Below are 22,253 nucleotides of genomic sequence, written 5' to 3'. Positions count from 1 at the left end.
TTTATATCCTCTCTACTTCGACCATCATCAGTTATTTTGCTCCCCAAATAGCACAACTCATACTTTAAGTGTTCCATTACCTAATCTAATTCCCTCAGCATCACTTGATTTAATTCGATTACATTTTATTATCGTCGTTTTTCTTTTGTTGATGTTCATCTCATATCCTCCTTTCAAGAAACTATCCATTCCATTCAGCTGCTCTTCCAGGTCCTTTGCTGTCTCTGACAGAATTACAATGTCATCGTCAAACCTCAAGGCTTTTATTTCTCCTCCCTCGATTTTAATTTCTACTCCAAATTTTTCTTTTGTTTCCTTTACTGGTTGGTCAACATACAGACTGAATAACATCAGTGATAGGCTACAACACTCTATGACTCCTTCTTTACCACTGCTTTCCTTTCATGCCCCTCAACTCTTATAACTTATAATTTTCTCTAAGTCTGCAAATGCTACAAGCATAGGTTTACCATTTCCTAACCTATCATCTAAGATAATTCGTAGGGCTAGCACTGCTTTGCGTGTTCCTACATTTCTACAGAATCCAGAATGATCTTCCCCGAGATTAGTTTCTATCAGTTTTTCCATTCGTCTGTAAAGAATTCGTTTTAGTCTTTTGCAACCGTGACTAATGAAACTGATAGTTCGGTAATTTTCACACCCTTCAGCACCTGCTTAGTTTGGAATTGTTGTTGTTATATTCTTCCTGAAGTCTAAGGTTATTCGCCTGTCTCATACCTCTTAGCTTACCAGATGGTAGAGTTTTGTCATGGCTGGCTCTCCCAAGGCTATGAGTAGTTCAAATGGAATGTTGTCTACTCCCGGGGCCTTGTTTCGATTTAGGTCTTTCAGTGCTCTGTCAAATTCTTCACGCAGTGTCATATCTCCCATTTCATCTTCATCTACGTCCCCTTCCATTTCCATAATAGTGCCCTCAAGTATATTGCCCTTGTATAGACCCTCTAGATACTCTTTCAATCTTTCTGCTTTCCCTTTTTTCTGTAGGACTGGTTCACCATCTGAGCTCTTGATATTCATAGAGTTGGTTCTCTTTTCTCCAAAGGTCTCTTTATTTTTCCCGTAGACGGCATTTATCTTACCCCTGGTGACACGAGCTTCTACATCCTTTGTCTTCTAGTCATTTCTGCTTAGCCATTTTGCACTCCTTGTCGATCTCATTTTTAAGACGTTTGTATTCGTTATCGCCTGCTTCATTTACTGCACTTTTATATTTTCTCCTTTCATAAGTTAAAATCAATATCTCTGCAATTCTATTAGCTCTCATCTTTTCACCTACATAATACTCTGCTGCCTTCACTACTTCATCTCTCAAAGCTACCCACTCTTCTTCTACTGTATTCCTTTCCGCTGTTGTTGTCAATCGTTCCCTAAAGCTCACTATGTATCTGTCTACAACCTCTGATTCTTTCAGTTTATCCAGGTTCCATCTCCTTAAATTCCCTCAGTTTTAATTTATCGTTCATAGCCAATAAATTGTGGTCAGAGTCCACACCTGCCCCTGGAAATGTCTTACAGTTTGAAACCTGGTTCCTGAGTCTCTGTCCTACCGTTATATAATCAATTTGAAACCTTCCGGTGTCTCCAGGTCTCTTCCCCGTTATTACCTTCCTTCAAGATTCTTAAACCAAGTGTTATCTATGATCACATTATGCTCTGTGCAATAATCTATCGGGCGGCTTCCTCTTTCAGTCCTTACACCCAGTCAATATTCACTTACTACTTCTCCCACTTTTTCTTTTCCTGCTATCGAATTCCATTCCCCCATCACAATTAAGTTTTCGTCTGTGTTAACGATCTGGATAATTTCTTTTATCTCGTCAGACAATTCTTCAATCTCTTCATTGCCTGCAGAGGTAGATGGCATATAAAATTGTACTTCTGTGGCAGGCGTGGGCTTCATATCTATCTCGGCTACAATATTGGGTTCACTACGTTCGTAGTGGCTTACCTCTCGTTCCTATTTTCTTACTCATTATTAAACCTACTCCTGAGTTACTCCTATTTGATTTTATATTTATAACCCGGTATTCACCTGACCAGAAATCTTGTTCCTCCTGCCACCGATCTTCAATAATTCCCATTATATCTAACTTCCTGTCGATTTCCCTTTTCCATTTTTCTAGGCCACCCTTTAAGGGGTCTAAAATTCCATGCTCTGATCTGTGGAAACGTAGTTTTGTTTTACCTGTTGATTACATCCTCCTGAGTAGACCCCATCTGCTGATACGAATGTGGACTGTTTTACCTCTGGAATATTTCACCCAAGAGAACGCCATCATCATTTAACCATACAATAATCTTGCATGGCCTCGGGAAAAATTACGGCTATTGTTTCCCCTTGCTTTCAGCCATTCGTAGTACCAGCACAACAATGCTGTTTTTGTTGATGTTACAAGGCCAGTTCAGTCAATTATCCAGACTGTTGCCCTTGAAATTATTGAAAAGGCTGTTGCCCTTCTTCAGGAACCAGACATTTGCTGGCGTCTCAACAGATATCTCCCGTTGTGGTTGCACCTACGCATGTATCGCTGGTGCACGCTAGCCTCCCCTCCGAAGGCAAGGTCCACAGTTCATTGAGGAGAGGGGTGGGAGGGTGGATTCTATACGTAGCAGTGATAAATTAGTGGGAGCATAAGGTTATCTACAGTTTATTAGGGAAAACAGAACGCTGTTTTAAGTGTGGGCTGACATAAATGAGAACCAGAAGTTGACGAAGAATAAATAGTTTTTAATCTGTCCCAAATCTTATTTAATCTTTACCTTGAACCACATGTACAGAAACACGACGAACATGACAGGTAATTTTTTTTTTTTTTTGGGAGGAGTGAGGAGGGGAGGAATAAGAACTTTTAAAGTTCGCACATGGCGTTATAATTCTGGCAGAAAAGACAAACAAGTTGAATGATCACTTGAAACCATTTTGTCTTTACAATCGGTCATAAGATGCATATCTTGAGAAGTAAAACGAGGGTGACCCAGTGCGGTCGAATTAACTCAGGCGATTCTGAGGAAATTCGCTTAGCAAATCATACACAGAAAGCAGCGCACTATGAGTAGCAGGAATAGTTTTCTGAAGAAGATACGAATATTAACATCCAAAACCGTACTTATTATAAAAATGGATGTATGTGTGTCTTTCCTAAACTACTGGATAGTTTGCAGCCAAACATGGTGCACATATCACTCACTGTGTATAAAGAAGAGCTGTGGTGGTGAGAACCCCCTGCATGTCAAAGGCGTGCGGGAGGGGATGATAAGGAAGTGTAGCCCATGACTCGCGAATACCCAGACTTTAATCATACAGTGTTTGGGAATGAGAGCATTTAGTGACTCGTAGAAAACTTTATATATAATTACAAATATTTGCCAAACTTTTTCTGGCTGACACGCCACACAAAATTATGCAAAAAAAATAAGTTAATTACTTACTACATTTTCGCCGTTCTCGCAGTAAAACTGCCGTGTCAGGCACGACATTATAATATATTACTTCTTAACGACTAACTGTATTAGCTACCCATTTTGCTGACAGTCTTCACTTTGTAATGCTTCTACTACACATTACGCCCACATTACGTTTTTATTTTACATCCACTTGCTATCAGTCGGACAAGAAAATTTGTAGTGGCATGGTAGGGGGAATAGCACCAGCCAGCCATGAATCACATACGGAGCGTGGCGCGACTCAGTACGATGTCATTAATTAACATCTATCATTTGAACTTTGCTGTGCTCCTGCAGCCATACCATCAAAATTACTTGTACTGAGAGAACGCTTATAATAATTTCATAGTCATTAACTAACATTTTAGGTTATGTTATACGTGGAAGGCGATGGACCACTCAGAAGTGCGCAGCGAATAAGCATGAGCAAAACTTTAGCCATAACCTGTTAAAAGGCTCCTTCGTGGTACAAGCAAAGCAGCATGCATTCTGACGTTCATGTGGAATATGATGCCGATAATTACTGGTCGCAATTAATACAGGGTTATTACAAATGATTGAAGCGATTTCACAGCTCTACAATAACTCTATTATTTGAGATATTTTCACAATGCTTTGCACACACATACAAAAACTCAAAAAGTTTTTTTAGGCATTCACAAATGTTCGATATGTGCCCCTTTAGTGATTCGGCAGACATCAAGCCGATAATCAAGTTCCTCCCACACTCGGCGCAGTATGTCCCCATCAATGAGTTCGAAAGCATCGTTGATGCGAGCTCGCAGTTCTGGCACGTTTCTTGGTAGAGGAGGTTTAAACACTGAATCTTTCACATAACCCCACAGAAAGAAATCGCATGGGATTCAGTCGGGAGAGCGTGGAAGCCATGACATGAATTGCTGATCATGATCTCCACCACGACCGATCCATCGGTTTTCCAATCTCCTGTTTAAGAAATGCCGAACATCATGATGGAAGTGCGATGGAGCACCATCCTGTTGAAAGATAAAGTCTGCGCTGTCGGTCTCCATTTGTGGCATGAGCCAATGTTCCAGCATGTCCAGATACACGTGTCCTGTAACGTTTTTTTCGCAGAAGAAAAAGGGGCCGTAAACTTTAAACCGTGAGATTGCACAAAACACGTTAACCTTTGGTGAATTGCGAATTTGTTGCACGAATGCGTGAGGGTTCTCTACCACCCAGATTCGCACATTGTGTCTGTTCACTTCACCATTAAGAAAAAATGTTGCTTCATCACTGAAAACAAGTTTCGCACTGAACGCATCCTCTTCCATGAGCTGTTGCAACCGCGCCGAAAATTCAAAGCGTTTGACTTTGTCATCGGGTGTCAGGGCTTGTAGCAATTGTAAACGGTAAGGCTTCTGCTTTAGCCTTTTCCGTAAGATTTTCCTAACCGTCGGCTGTGGTACGTTTAGCTCCCTGCTTGCTTTATTCGTCGACTTCCGCGGGCTACGCGTGAAACTTGCCCGCACGCGTTCTACCGTTTCTTCGCTCACTGCAGGCCGACCCGTTGATTTCCCCTTACAGAGGCATCCAGAAGCTTTAAACTGCACACACCATCGCCCAATGGAGTTAGCAGTTGGTGGATCTTTGTTGAACGTCGTCCTGAAGTGTCGTTGAACTGTTATGACTGACTGATGTGAGTGCATTTCAAGCACGACATACGCTTTCTGGGCTGCTGTCGCCATTTTGTCTCACTGCGCTCTCGAGCGCTCTGGCGGCAGAAACCTGAAGTGCGGCTTCAGCCAAACAAAACTTTATGAGTTTTTCTACGTATCTGTAGTGTGTCGTGACCATATGTCAATAAATGGAGCTTCAGTGAATTTATGAAATCAATTTGTAATAGTCCTGTAGTGCTTCGGAAAACGCTTGTGTGTAACAATTCACTAGAAGTTTTATATCAGATATGAGCAAATGCAACACGAGCTTTGAATGGTATAGTATAACGAGTTAGCTGGAATGTGATGCCAATAATTATTCGTAGTAATTAAGAGTGACTCTGAAAATGTCCATATGTAACGACTCACTAGAAGTTTTATATCAGTTATGAACAAATGCAACACGCTCTTTCAACGGTATGGTGTAATGAGTTACCAAAAATCATTTGCCATGTTGAAAATCTAATAAATTTTCTCTTTATAAATAGGATCTGTCAAACCTTGCCTACTTATAACATCAATTGAAATTTATAATTCATAGATCACATCAGTCAGCCTTCCTTTTTTGCAGGTTTTATTTATCAAATCCAGATTTTGGCTAGTGCCTAGCCATTATCAATGCACTATTTTCTAATGTCAGTTCATGTCTGTTCCCTGTTGCTCAGTAGTCAGTCACACTTCTTTGAATACTGATTACTGCATTTTGTAATTTTAAATAACATCACTGATGCTGAGTGCATGTACTTTCCTAATGACAGGTAACCAGACATCGACTGAAATTTAAACTAAAAAATTCAAATGTATACATTTCAACTGTAAATGTTGTAATTTTGAAAATCTATATTTATATTTAAATAAATAAAAGCAAAAAGAAATATACACCACAACTGAGCTATTTCAAAACATAGAAAACTATAGTAAAGGAGTATATGGAGCAAGTTATAATGATTTGAAACATTATTGTAGAGAAAATTGATATTTAAATGAAACTAGACAAGATTGGATGGAATTTATTGATGATTTTGATAAGAAAAAATGCAGGAAGAAATGAAGAACATAGAAATAAAACCTAAAAATATAAAATATATTCAACTAATTTGTAGACACAACTTTAAAACATTGTTCCGAATTTAATAAAGTAAAAATGAAATGATAATTAAATGGACACCCTAGCTGCAAACACGCGTTGATGTACTTCATTGGGGACATGTTGAAAATGTGTGCCCCGACCGGGACTCGAACCCAGGATCTCCTGCTTACATGGCAGACGCTCTATCCATCTGAGCCACCGAGGGCACAGAGGATAGTGCGTCTGCAGGGACTTATCCCTTGCACGCACCCGGTGAGATCCACATTCTCAACATGTCCACACCACTACATTCGTAGTGCGCCTAATAGATGTTTGCCCATCATACTCATTACTCATGGCACATTAATCTACCAAGTCCCATACGAGTTCGGGCATAGCGTGTGCATTCGCACAAGAAGGTCAATGGCCGGGAAGCCATATTTTAACTATATATGACGGTAGTATCTGTTCCCGAAAGAACAGTTACCGTGGATGACCATGCAGCTTTACTAGAAATGAAACGATAATTAAATGGACACCCTAGTTGCAAACAGGGGTTGATGTACTTCATTGGGGGCATGTTGAAAATGTGTGCCCCGACCGGGACTCGAACCCGGGATCTCCTGCTTACATGGCAGACGCTCTATCCATCTGAGCCACCGAGGGCACAGAGGATAGTGCGTCTGCAGGGGCTTATAAAAGTAAATTTTAACAATCTTTTTGAGATCCTGATACCAATATTAATAATAACGATAAAGATAATGTACTGAACATGAAACTTTAAAAGATCTCCATAAAATGAAAATAATAATAAATGTGCTAAACTTATGTGGGGTACGACATCAAACGGGCCGACTTGGTGCAGGAGAGGCACCACTTGACATTTTATTTTCTGCTGTCTATACTTTTACAACTCAATTCATAAAACTTTGTCAGCATGTCCATTAAATATTCAGGATTCACACTCATAGCAGTGGAAGTGCAAAAACATAACAAAATAATTTTTTTTAGATATGAAAATTCATCATTTTTTCACTTACTGTTGGCTGCATTTGTTGCTATAGGTACATATTTCTTCACAAGTAAGAGAGATTCTTTGATGAATTTTGCACAGCATACAAACCATTCTTACAGGCGTATGAAACTCTAGAATTAACTACAAAATTGGATATTTTTCTAAACATAAAGTTTAAAATGTAACAGATCATTCATTTTCTCATAAATTAAATAGATTCTAGAGCTTCAGACACCTTTAAGTATAATTTGTATACTGTGCAAAATTCATCGAACAGTCTCTCTTACTTATGAAAAAAGTGTACCTATAGCAACAAATGCAGCAAGTAAGTGAAAAATGATGAAACTCCACACGTAAAAAAAGTTGTTTTCTTATGTTTTTGAACTTCACTGCTACGAGTGTGAATCCTGAATCCTTCCGGGTCATGCTGAAAAAGTTTTATGAATTAACTTGTAAAATTATAGACAGTGGGAATTAAAATGACCTGTGGTGCCTCTCCTGCTCAAAGTCGGCCCGTTTGAAGTCCTACCCCCTTAATAAAAGACAGTTAATCGCTCTTATCAAAAAATCTTATGATGAAATCAATAATACTGATGACAATTTGAGTAAAAACCCTTAGATGATCTTTCTAAAATCTGTTAAACGAAAAGTTTAAAAAATATTCCAGTCTTAATAGTCAAAAATTAATCAATCTTATCATTAGATCAGAGAACAATATCAATAATGATACCTTCTTGTGGTTAAATATAAAGAAACTAAAGAAATCAGAAAATTTTACCAGGTATCAATTTTCTAGACGATAACGATTTTTTTCAAATCACCTACAGGAATTTATGCAAAAGCTTCTGCTTTCAAATCAAGATTAATAACTTTTGTAATTATTAATAATGACAATATTTGTTGAAGATGGATTAACATTAAGATGTTTAGATATGTTTAAATTTATGGCCTGACGTATTGTAAATTATCATCTAACCTTACAAAAGGCTTTGAAGGTGTACAATTAGTTTTAATAATTAAAAAAATTAAATAATTATCCTAAAGAATATTTGGTTTCTGAAGAAAAATTACAACAAACTAAATTCACCAAAAAAGAATGATCTTAGTTGAGACTTAAGAAAGAGAATATTTCTGATTAAAATTATAACTGAACAAAAAAGTTTCGAAAAATTCGATATTAAAAATTTAAATATATATACAAGGTTATATAATGGATGTGACATTTTGCCACACACAGTTATTAATGAAAATTGTAGGGATACATTTATTAAATATTATAAACTCGATCTATCTTGTTATTTCATAGCTCCAGACTAATCTTTGTATTCTATGTTATAAATGAAAAATGTTGGATTAGATTTATTAACCGATTATGATGTGATTTTATTTCTCGAAAAAGAAATTCGAAGTGGATTTTCTCAAATTATTAAAAGGTATGCTACATCGAATAACAAATAAATGAAAAATTTAGAGTCAAAATACCGATCAAATTATATTGCTTAGTTAGAAGCAGGTAATGTATATGGTTGGGCAATGTCTCAGGTTTTACCATTTAAAGATGTTGTTGGCTAGTACCAAAATGTTATTATTCTGAAAAAATACAGCCAATAATACATATGGTTACATTTTAGAAGTTTAGAATATCCAAAAAAAAATACATGACTAACCTGAAGATGTATCTACATGACCTGAAGGAGGAAATAAATTATTAACAACTTTAAACAATAAGGAAAATATGTTTCATGTCATATAAAAATCAAACAATGGCAAAATCTCGGATTAAAATGAAAGAAAATTCATAGAATCTTATCACTTACAGAATCAGAGTGGTTCAAGAAATATTGATTTTAATACAGAAAGGTGAAAAAAGGCAGCTAAAGATCTTGAAAAAGATTTCTACAAATTAATGAATAATGACATATTTGGAAAGAAAATGGAACAAATTAGAATTAGACAAAATATTAAACTAATAACAGATCCAAGAAAATATACGAATTATATTTCAAAACGAAATTATGAACACACTACTGATTATTCAGAGAATCTAGTAGCAGTTCATATGAAGAAAATTAAAATAATATTCAATAAGCCAATTTATATTGGAATGAGTATTATAGATATATCGAAAATAAGATTGTACAATTTTCATTAGAATGTTATGAAACCAAAATACAGTGTAATATTGATTTATATTATATGAATACTGATTCTTTCATTAATGATATAAGAACTAAAGTCTTATACAAAATATGAAATCAATAGTAAACGAATTTGACATGAATGAATATTCAAGAGATAATATCTATGGAATTTCACATGTACATAAGAAAATTTATGAAAAACAATTCATTGAAATTGTAAAGAAATTTATATTAGAACATATTAGCTTAAGATCGAAAATGTATCCTTAATAAGTAAAGAAAAGACAAAAAACTTAAGATATTAAGAAATAAGTTGTAAAAAAAGTTTTTGTTTTATTTTGTTTAGTTAACAGAATAAAACAAAAAAGGAAATAAGTTGAAGTATAACATTTAAACAAGAATTGTATACATTTAAATGTAGTAAAATTGTTTTACGTTCTGATTTATGATAAACACGTTACATTAAAAGATTAAGTCAGTTCATTGCCATATGGCTATTTAAATTAAACCCAAATAAAATCCTTGATGACAACAACGATTTATTACAGGAATTATTTATTTGCATGGAAGATTAATTAAAATAAAGAGTAGTCAGTTTTTAGTATTATTACCTTATATGCTAATTTTTTATGTTTTCCAAAAGCATTTTCCAGACATACTTCCCGCTTTTTGATAATATCTATCTTTATCTTTTTGATAATTGAAAGTTGATTTTGAATTTTTTGATTCATCAATGTTAAATATATCTAGAAGTATGTTTCATGTCTTTTTTACAATTTTTGCAAGTAAATCATTTATTATCACAGTTATTGACAAATTCTTTTATATGTTCATATGCTTTCCTATATTCTTTTTTTTCTTTTTTATACAATTAATACAACCCATTTTTGAAGGTGCATTCGGTTGTATTATTTAAATTTCTATATAAAATATTTTCTCATTTCCACAATTGACAAATGATTTTATATTTGTTTTTCATTTGTAGAGAAAAAGAATTTTTTATATTTAAAAAATAAAATATTTTATATTTTATTATATATAAATGGAGTCGCTTGTAGATGTAAAAAATAACAAACTAAATTATAACAATAAAAAGTTTTAATAATTACTCATGAAAATAATAATCATGGCGTAAAGCAAAAGACGTGGATACACCTGTATGACATAAAAAAGTAGACAAAGTATTCAAACATTATAATGACAATGATATTACTACAGTAGAATAATCAGATTCCCCCAATTTGGTGTTTTTGAAAGGAAATTAAAGATCAACTATTTTCACAATGGATTAGGTTTTTTATTCTGTAATTTTAAAGTCTAAACAGTAAGAAGGAAAACAATTTAAAAAAACGGTTTATCATGATATTTTACCTTCATTAAGAAAATATAGACAATATAAAATCAAGATGAATGTGAAGCAACTCTATAATGGTCAAATAAACCATAATAAGGTCTTAATAAAATTAAGAATAATTATATGAAAATATCAGATGAGATATATGATAGATCAGTAGGTATTTCAAGTGAAAGAAATGAATGAATGCTGTTCCTCAAACAAATGATTCAAATTTGAGACCAACTTTCGTTATTTTAAGATTCCACGTTTTTTAATTATGAATATTATGTTATTTGAAAACGATTTAAAAATGCAGGAAATAGATATTATCAGAAATAGACATCTAACTTGTGAAAATGTTTTAAAAATTGATTATGTGCCAACCTCAATAAATTTATATTGATTGAAAATACCTCAGGAATTATTTTCCATCGAAGTTATTTCAATACATTGAATGATTATTCAAGAGAACAATTGTGTGATGATATAGCTAATCTAGTGACAGTTTCTTAGAATATATAACTACATTTCCAAGTACTTTATTTGTATTTCACTATTAAGTAACATTCATAAAGAGCTTTATATTAAACACAAAATGAATCTAAACCATGTGATTCCATTAATTCAAATTTAAACTTTTTGTACAATTCCAACAATAAGTAATTTTTGTTAACCTTTATTCGAGTATCAAAATTTACTCTGTCATCTTTAAACAAACAAAAAGCATATTAAAAATTATATTCAATACTAAACATGTTTAAATTTTCAATAACTAACACTATTTATATATAAACTTTTTATTAACATTTTAAAAAGTTGCATTTCTTTTATTTGCCCAAATACTGTGTGAATAATGGAAACCTGACAATTTAACGTATATTTTCATTACCTTTTTTATTTAAAACCTTTAAACAAGGTGAACATGTGACAAATTCGTTTTCAGTAGTTCATTTTATAAGAAATACTTTTTATTTGTTTGCAATTAAAGCTTTCAATTTTTATCTTATTGGATTAGATTGAATATCTTCACTTCCAAAAATTTATGTTGAACAGTGGGGAATATATCCTTTTCAAAGTTCCATTCAATTTAATTATCCCCATGTTACCTTTAATTTTCTATTTAATAATAGTACCTGACAAATTTTTTATATAAAGAATTTTCAATATTATTCTTTTTAATTTTCTTTGGTTGCATCTTTTCGCTCCATTTTTATTGTTGAATATATTGTCTTTTTATATCCATCAATTAATTCAGAAATTAAGCCGACCATTAATAATTTCCTTGAAGAACAAATTTGTTCCACATCTTTTCTTTCAATGTTCTGTTAACCTGTTGAACGACAAATGCTTTTAATCCACTAAAACTTGGCCAATGATTAATATTATATTTTTCATTAATTCCTTACTGCCCTTCAGGAGCTGATAATACATGCCAAGGAGGAACTACATAGGTCAAGGAGGGTGAAAGGTGGTCGGGAAAGAGAAATGGCAGTTGACAAGAAGGCAGCTAGGAGGAGGAGGTATTCAGACAGTTATAATTTGCGAATTGCGCAAAAGATTTGACTAACAGTCAGAGTAGAGTGGAGAGGAGCCTCTTGTAGCTGTAGATGTGAGGAACATGTAGCAGTCCTCAGCACTGTCTCAGGTGACTGACAACATAGGGGAGTTATGGAGGAATTTCACGAAGGAGAACCAGGTAGTGATAGTGGGTGGAGCAGGGAACAGTCTTGATAGGGACAGGGAATATGATGTAGGTGGTCAACTCGTAAAGATAGCTACTCAAACTGGTGCCACTACCAAGCATTTTGTGCAACTGTTTCAGCATCATGATCAACCTCATCTTAATGTGGCTGTTAGGCATGTTAATAATGGGCCCTTCAGATGGTGCAGATGGCAGAGGGCATGGGTCACATTTCAGTGGTGCCAGTTTGGTCTGTCAGTAGATTTGGTTTCACTAGGCATGGTTTGCACCTCAATAGGTGTGGGAAGGAAAGGCTGGTAAAGTCTATAGGTGACAGTGTAGTTTGTGGTGGTGAGATCACTTATGGAAAAATTTCTGTAGTACTTGGTGTTAGAGCCACACCTTTTTTAGATTGAATTCAGCTGATAGGTACACCTGCTTGAAGGAAGTACCTCTAATTAAGGGCTCACATTCAGACAACGGCATGTTTCCAAGTAGAGAAGGAATTAAATATTTCTCCAAAATATAAGAGATATCAGAGATAACGTTAGTGAACTGCTTATAAATGTTGACTCCGAAATTATTGGTATATCGAAGCATCAATTAAATAATTCAGAGGATTTCTTTACCAAGATACAGATTAGATAACTGTTTTTCAAGGAGTTCCTTGCAGGGTGGGGAAGTGGTTATGTACGTAAAAAGCAGTATTACATTTGAGTCAACAGACGTATCACGGCATTGCACTGAACGACATTTGAATGTTGTGCAGGAGCATTGAATTTAGTGAAACTAAACTTCTAACTCTCGTTGTTTATAGGTCCTCTAACACTGAGTTCAGAGCATTTCTGCTCAAACTACAGAGGGTTCTTGATTTACCACAAATTAGTTATATGTGGTGACTTCAATCGAAATTTTGTATATGATGGTGGAAGAAAAAGCATGTTGGTAGAACTTCTAAATTCATATGATCAGAAGCATTCTGTGTTGTTTCCAGCTAGGGTTTAGGGGAACACTGGCAGAGCCATAGACAATATATTTATTCATCCTTCATTACTAGACGGGCATTCTGATAGTAAAAGGGTGAATGGCCTTTCAGACCATGATGCACAAATTCAACACTAAAAGCCTTTTGTACTCAAATACATACCACATATAATTTTAAACTCTTGTCCCCAATTCTATTCAATACCTCCTTATTCGTTATGTGATCTACCCATCTAATTTTCAGCATTCTTCTGTGGCACCACATTTCGAAAGCTTCTATTCTCTTCTTTTCCAAACTATTTATCGTCCATGTTTCACTTCCACACATGTCTACACTGAATAAAAATACTTTCAGAAACGACTTCCTGACACTTAAATCTATAATCGATGTTAACAAATTTTCCTTCTTCAGTAACGCTTTCCTTGCCATTGCCAGTCTACATTTTATATCCTCTCTACTTCGACCATCATCAGTTATTTTGCTCCCCAAACAGCAAAACTCCTTTACTACTTTAAGTGTCTCATTTCCTAATCTAATTCCCTCAGCATCACCCGACTTAATTCGACTACATTCCGTTATCCTCGTTTTGCGTTTGTTGATGTTCATCTTATATCCTCCTTTCAACATACTGTCCATTCCGTTCAGCTGCTCTTCCAAGTCCTTTGCTGTCTCTGACAGAATTAAAATGACATCGACGAACTTCAAAGTTCTTATTTTCTCTCCATGGATTTTAATACCTACTCCGAATTTTTCTATTGTTTCCTTTACTGCTTGCTCAATATATAGATTGAATGACATCTGAGAGAGGCTACAACCCTGTCTAACTCCCTTCCCAACCACTGCTTCCCGTTCATGCCCCTCGACTCTTATAACTGCCATCTGGTTTCTGTACAAATTGTAAATAGCATTTTACTCCCTGTATTTTACCCCTCCCACCTTTAGAATTTGAAAGAGAGTATTCCAGTCAACATTGTCAAAAGCTTTCTCTAAGTCTACAGATGCTAGAAACGTAGGTTTGGCCTTCCTTAATCTACCTGCTAAGATGAGTCGTAGCGTGAGTATTGCCTCACGTGTTCCAACTTTTCTACGGAATCCAAACTGAAGGTCAGCTTCTACTAGTTTTTCCATTCGTCTGTAAATAATTCGCGTTAGTATTTTGCAGCTGTGACTTATTAAACTGATAGTTCAGTAAATTTCACATCTGTCAACACCTGCTTTCTTTGGGATTGGAATTATTAGATTCTTCTTGAAGTCTGAGGGTATGTCGCCTGTCTCATACATCTTGCTCACCAGATGGTAGAGTTCTGTCAGGACTGGCTCTCCCAAAGCCGTCAGTAGTTGTAATGGAATGTTGTCTACTCCCGGGGCCTTGTTTCGACTCAGGTCTTTCAGTGCTCTGTCAAACTCTTCACGCAGTATCGCATCTCCCATTTCATCTTCATCTACATCCTCTTCCATTTCCATAATATTGTCCTCAAGTACATCGTCCTCGTATAGACCCTCTATATACTCCTTCCACCTTTCTGCTATCCCTTCTTTGCTTAGAACTGGGTTTCCATCTGAGCTCTTGATATTCATACAAGTGGCTCTCTTTTCTCCAAAGGTCTCTTTAATTTTCCTGTAGGCTGTATCTATCTTTCCCCTTGTGAGATAAGCCTCTACATCCTTACATTTGTCCTGTAGCCATCCCTGTTTAGCCATTTTGCATTTCCTGTCAATCTCATTTTTGAGACGTTTGTATTCCTTTATGTCTGCTTCATTCAGTGCATTTTTATATTTTCTCCTTTCATTAATTTAATTCAATATTCCTTCTGTTACCCAAGGATTTCTACTAGCCATCGTCGTTTTACCTAGTTGGTCCTCTGCTGCCTTCACTACTTCATCCCTCAAAGCTACCCATTCTTCTTCTACTGTATTTCTTTCCCCCATTGGTGTCAATTGTTCCCTTATACTCTCCCTGAAACTCTGTACAACCTCTCGTTTAATCAATTTATCCAAGTTCCATTTTCTTAAATTCCCACAATTTTGCAGTTTCTTCAGTGTTAATCTACAGTTCATAACCAATAGGTTGTGGTCAGAGTCCACATCTGCCCCAGGAAATGTCTTAAAATTTAAAACCTGGTACCTAAATCTCTGCCTTACCATTATATAATCTATCTGATACCTTCTAGTATCTCCAGGATTCTTCCATGTATACAACCTTCTTTCATGATTCTTACGTATGATTAAGTTATGGTCGATGCAAAACTCTACCAGACGGTTTTCTCTTTCATTTCTTACCACCAATCCATATTCACCTACTATGTTTCCTTCAAGCCCTTTTCATACTACCGAATTCCAGTCACCCATGACTATTAAATTTTCGTCTCCCTTCAGTACCTGAATAATTTCTTTTATCTCATATATATTTCATCAATTTGTTCATCATCTGCAGAGCTAGTTGGCATATAAACTTGTACTACTGTAGTAGGCATGGGCTTCGTGTCTATCTTGGCCTCAATAATGCATTCACTATGCTGTTTGTAGTAGCTTACCCACACACCTTTTTTTATTCATTATTAAACCTACTCCTACATTACCCGTATTTGATTTAGTATTTATAATCCTGTATTCACCTGACCAAAAGTCTTGCTCCTCCTGCCACCAAACTTCACTAATTCCCACTATATCTAACATTAACCTATCCAAATCCCTTTTTAAATTTTCTAACCTACCTGCCCGATTAAGGCATCTGACATTACACGCTCCGATCTGTAGAACACCAGTTTTCTTTCTCCTGATAACGATGTTCTCTAGTAGTTCCCACCTGGACATCCAAGTGGGGGACTATTTTATCTCCGTAATATTTTACCCAAGTGGACACCATCATCATTTAACCACGCAGTAAAGCTGCATGCTCTCAGGAAAAATTATGGCTGTAGTTTCCCCCTGCTTTCAGCTGTTCACAGTACCAGCACAGCAAGGCCGTTTTGGTTAGTGTTACAAGGCCAGATCAATCATCCAGACTGTTGCCCCTACTGAAAAGGCTGCTGCCCTCTTCAGAAACGACACATTAGTCTGGCCTCTCAAAAGATACCCCTCCATTGTGGTTGCACCTACAGCACAGCCATCTGTATCGCTGAGGCACGCAAGCCCCCCCCCCACCAATGGCAAGGTCCATGGTTCATGGGGAGGGAAGTTTATCCAACAACAATAGAGAGTTTTTGAAACCTTGTCAAAGAACAAGAGTGGCAGGATGTTTGTAATGCCGTTAACATAGATGACAAATATAATTCTTTCCTTACCACATTTCTCATGCTCTTTGAGAGTTGCTTTCCATTAGAACGTTCTAAACGCGGTTCTAGCGTTAATAGGCAGCCCAGGTGGCTGACTCGTGGGATAAGGATATCATAAATTACATTAAAATGTTAGAAGTAGTCACAATCACGCTACAGTAGCCCATTACAAACAGTACTCTCGGATGCTTAAAAAGTTATTAGGAAGGCAAAGAGTATGTGGTATGCAGATAGAACAGCTGTTTCACTGGATAAAATTGAAACCATCTGGTCGGTTGTAAAGGAAGTGTATGGCCAGCAGCACAAGGTCGATAATATTAATTCAGTTTCTAGTAAAATTATTTCTGTTACTGATAAATGAGATATATGTACAGTGTTTAACAATGATATAGTGGCTGAACAGTTATAAGAAAACTTGAGCCTCTTTTCAAATAGGTACCCCTTTTGTACATAGTCGGTGGTGACTTGAATCTAACCTTGATATGCTGGAAAAATTGTACATTTACAGCCAGCAGCAGGCATAAAACGTCATCCCAAATTCTGCTGAATGCTCTCTCAGAATATTATTTTGAACAATTAGTTCATGAGCCCACTAGCGGTGTGAATGGTTACTGAAGCATACTTGATCTCTTAGCAACTAATAATCCTGGAGAAATAGTATTATGACAAATACTGGGATTAGTGACGACAAGGGAGTTGCTACTAGGCTGAATAGCGTAACACCCACAACCATCACAAACAAATGCAAAGTATATCTAATTAAAAAAAGCTGATAAAAATGCTCTTAATGCCTTTTTATGAGACAGTCTCCACTCCTCCCAATCTGATCATGTAAGGATAGAAAAGTGGAATAATTTCAGAGAGATAGTATCAATGGCAATTCAATTAATAAGAGATGGTACTGATACCCTTTGGTACACAAAATGGGTCAGATTGCTGTTGCAGAAGCAGCAAGAAAACATGGCAAATTTAAAAGGAAGGAATATTCCAATTTTTGATATTATTCAGAATTTAGAAGTAACTGTAACTACTGAAAACGATAATTTGATTCAGTTCAATGGGGATTATGCACCAATTGTTTTGCAAATGAATTAAGAAATTCTTCACCTAATAAATCATGAGCAATATCAGAGTTATCGATTTTATTCATTTCCCTTTAATGAGAAACCAAAAAGAATTTAAATCTTTATAACAAGGAAAAAGAAGTTAATATTACTATTGGTGGTGGTTGCATCCATCCTAATTGTTTGGAACTTTATATGACATTTGATGTTAGTCACACCAATGGAACAGATTTTTCAGAATATGATGGTAAATCGAATATTTAACCAATTGGTAATTATGCATTAAAATTTTTCAATGTTAATGCAATTAAAAAAGGAAATAATATTTTATCATGAATCGAAGATCCTTTTTCTAATGTACTCTTATTCGATTAACTTCATGTCTATCAAATGAAGTGATTATGGAAGGACATATTCTTAACAGTGGTAAAATTAAAACCAAAGAAAATGAAATACTTTATCCATGGGAATCATTTGGTGGATTTTTTAAAGGTTATAAAGAAATTGTGTGAGAAGTAGATTTAACAGTAATTTTCAATTGATGTTCAAGAAACGATCAAGAACATTCCATTCTTCGCTGGACTACCAATAATGATAACAGTATGCTTCCAAAAATCAAAAAAATTCAATATCTTTCTTTGAACTACAGAAAATTGAATTTGCTAGATTAAGTGCAAACAGAAATGTTGAACTAGATATTACTAATTATTAGAACTCTACAGGATGTGATATACCATACTTTATTTTCTTTGTTTTCTAAACAAATCGAAAAAATAATCAGTTACATGATTTTTCTTTATTAAATTACAGAAATTCAATTTAAAAATGGAGTAACTGAAAATTTTCCTCAATAATTATGGAATCTTCATCCATCAGATAACTTTTAAAAGCTTATGATGCCCTTAGAAATTTTAAAAGCAAAACGCAATTAAATATTAATGAAAATGTAAGTCCATAAGTCCATTCAACTTTATTCAAAATGATCCTATCCATTTCATAAATATGTCTAGAAGAATGTATGTTGTAACTACTCAAGAAACAACAATGAAATTATGTGCATCCTATAATGATAAATTTGCATGTGGTATTATGTATGGCAAAAAGAATTTGACCTGTGATTCACAATATAGAATGCTTACAGAAAATTTTTAATTACATAAATAAAAAAATTAGGCTAAGTTAATGAACATTTAAATTCATGTTTAAATATTTTCAGAAAAATGGAGAAGATAAAAATTGAAAACATTAGATTTTCAAAAATTTGGAAATCATAAATTTTATTCTATATAAATAAAACCAAAACAAAATTAATAAAATTTCCAGCATTCAAAATCTAGTAAGTGAACTTAACAGTTATAGTAATGGTTGTGTACAAGTATTCACTAAATTACCAGAGTTTGAAAAACATAAATCTTACAATAATTCAAAAGCAAATTTTTGTCAACTAAATATGGTGAAAAAGTTTTATGACTTTTAGATGATAAATTTGAAATTGCTCTTCCAGATCGTTATACTAAAATGTTTTCAGAAGACAATGAAAAATAACAGAAAATTGTGGGATTAAATTTTAGTTATAGAGATGAGAAACAAGTAAAGATAGTTCATATCATTGAATTTGAATAAATTTTAGACCTTTTTTTTAAATTAGGTTTTAGAATATTTAACTTTAAATGAATAGTTTATTTTGCAATTATATGAAAATTTCCGTTTTTGAGTATGGGTAAGTTTTTGGTTGGGGGAGATGACAGAACTACAATCTTGGCTTACATCCTGGAATTTTAGTCATTGTGCTCTTCGAGTCAGAATCAGAAAGTAGCTGTAAACATTTCATGAAATGTTATTATATGAACAGTGATTATTAATAGAAGTTTCGAACATTGAGTTCTGGTGACAAATAAATGGACAATTAGTTCAGAAGCTGTTACGATGGAACAGTTAGCACTACAAACAAAACAGGGAGAGTGAAGACGTGGACATAGAATGGATAGTGCATTTTGAAGTACAGTGATGACAGAAGTGGTGTGCCGGCAGCTGACAACACAGATCAACGGTGGTGTCATTGTCACCACAAATTCGGCGGCATGCAGAGCAGCAGCTGAGACACCACATCTGAACATCAGCGGCAATGGTTACAGGCGTCTGGTAGGGATATCGTCGAGGACGCGGTTTTCAACGCCCAGGGTTCAACTAGGTGTCAACGTGTAGTTGGCGCTTGACTTTGCAGTTTCCAGTGTAAGTTGTGGTTACATTACTATCAGTGAAAGGGGTTTTTAATCATAATTTTAAGAAATTTTAACTAAAGAATTTTGTAATTTAAATTTTTTTTACTTTGTGAGTCAGTAACAGGACCACACGGCTTCTTTTAATGTAACCGTGAATAATGAAGCAATCGATCAAGTGAATTTTGATAGTAGTGAAGAGTATAATAATGAATTAGTTATTGGTAACCTGGGTAATGTGATCACTATGCTGGCAGATGTTCATACTGCTGATAACAATACTGATGAGTTAATTGGTAATTATGACAGTTCAGTATCATTGAGTAAACATTATGTAGCTCATCATGACACTATTGGAGAAAACTGGGAACAATGAATTGATGACAGTGTAAGTCAGATTGAAGCGAACGACTTATAAACTAGTGATGATGATGTTAGTGTTTGAGCACCAGAAAAGTGTAGTCTTCAGTATATATCAAAAGTAAATCATACGAATAATATGAGATTGACTAGGAGAATTAGTAAAATTGATGAATTTAATGAAACTTGGCTTAGGAAAAAATGATGAAGCTATTAATGAGGTTGGACAAACTAGAAAGTATCTGTCAAAAAAATTAATGAGAGAATTGATCAGTTGACCAAATCCTGTGAATAATTAAAAAGGATGTTAGGGTTGAACTGTCTAAATTTAAGGCTGAAATGATCTTCATGAAAGAAATGTTTACAACAGTAAATCAAAAGACAAGTACTAGAACTCCTGAGCTGAACAGTTCACTGAGGGCAACAGAAGGGTAATTGTAGGAAAGGATAAGCTCCAAAGAAAATAAAATCAAGGATTGTCCAAATATATAAAAATGTTCATGACAACACCTTTGAAATAAGTAATGTCAAATCTCAGTCTCATAATAGAGGAGGTGAAGTAATTAAGGTAAAAGACATTAATGCCTATGTAACTGAAAATATCGATGTTAATATCAGACATTAAATCGGTAATGTGGTCAAGATGAAAATAGCATTAGAGAGCGATTAGAGACATGGTATTTCAGGAAGTTAATCAGACTGGAGTAGGAAGCTGTGGTACAGTTGATGACAGTTCTTTATGGGTATGGATGTTCCATCAGCTTTCATGAAGCTTTCATCCTGTTCCATTTGTAATGCAATAACCAAAAAAATTGAACGATAGAAAGAAAATTGTATATGCAAGTAGAAATTGTATATGCAAGTAGTAGGTTGGAAGGTGAAGTGCTGTCGTGGGTTATGAGAATGGACTCTTCTTAAACAATATTTGCCAAACACTGCACGTAATAGTGTGTGCAGTGGCATTTTCATGGGAAGACATTTGTTGAGAATGGGTGTCAAAGTTATAAAGAATTCGTTTAAAGTTACTGAGAAACGGTCTTACGTTTAGACAATACTGTGGGGGAAAGGGTTTTAACTTCTATTGTATTGGTCAAATTAACTGCAGTTACGCAAGAAAAAGTATTACAGATTCGGAAAAGTATTGTTGATGGTACCTTGCATGCTCTGCTGGATTCTTTGTCTGGTGTAAGTCGACATGGAGAAGGATGGAGAGATAATGGGGCGAGACAAAATAATCGAAATCGTAAAAGAGACGATCATAGAGAAAACTGCAGGGGAACTCTTGCTAGAAGTAGAGGTGTAAGGAACCATGAACATTTCCACAATTCTAATGGACAATATCAAAGAGAGGCGAAAGATGACATGGAGAGAGTGAAGCTATCAAATTCAGGTGACAGGAAAGAATTGACAGGTCGTGTCAGGAAAACTAATTAGAAGTTCTGATAAGATCTGGCTGTGATTTTGAACAGGAGACAGACATTGTTAATTGTTTGGGATGCGAGGAGAGGGATGCCATTAAGGAAGATTTAACATCTGAAAATTGAAAGAGGGCAATAAAAATTATGAACCCTAATTATAGGTACAATTACATAGTACAGAAGTGTTTGCTATTCTAAATTCAGGGAGTGACATTTGTGCAATAAATGAGGAGCTGTTTTGAAATTAAAGAATGGAAGTGATATTCCAGAATTGCCAATACATGGTATGAGCATTATTCTAGGCATAGATGGTAAAAATAAGTTCATACAGAACCAAGAAATGACACTAATTGAGATTAAGGATAGGATGTTTAATGTAATGGTCATTCCTGGATTGTGCATAGAATTAGTTTAGGTTATTAATCGATTAGTAGAGACTTGTGCAGTGGTAGATTTTGCATGAGAAGTTGGTGAGGTAAGCAGAGGTAGAGAGGAAGAAAAGTTGTTATTTGGGGATGTATGATCGCCAAGGGTAAACATAGTGAG

General features: G+C 35.0%; 2 non-coding genes across 2 annotated transcripts; both read right to left on the bottom strand.

The window, feature by feature from the left end:
* Positions 1–6,365: 6,365 nt before the first annotated feature.
* Trnat-ugu (transfer RNA threonine (anticodon UGU)) lies at positions 6,366–6,440 on the bottom strand. The gene has a single exon. It is a non-coding gene; the product is annotated as a tRNA-Thr (tRNA).
* A 365-nt stretch (positions 6,441–6,805) lies between these two features.
* Trnat-ugu (transfer RNA threonine (anticodon UGU)) lies at positions 6,806–6,880 on the bottom strand. Its single transcript has one exon. It is a non-coding gene; the product is annotated as a tRNA-Thr (tRNA).
* Positions 6,881–22,253: the final 15,373 nt, after the last annotated feature.

This window comes from Schistocerca nitens, chromosome 3 (genome assembly GCF_023898315.1).
Source record: "Schistocerca nitens isolate TAMUIC-IGC-003100 chromosome 3, iqSchNite1.1, whole genome shotgun sequence".
NCBI lineage: Eukaryota > Metazoa > Arthropoda > Insecta > Orthoptera > Acrididae > Schistocerca > Schistocerca nitens.
The sequence above is the reverse complement of the archived record's forward strand: the minus strand, read 5'-3'. Positions and strand labels throughout refer to the sequence as shown.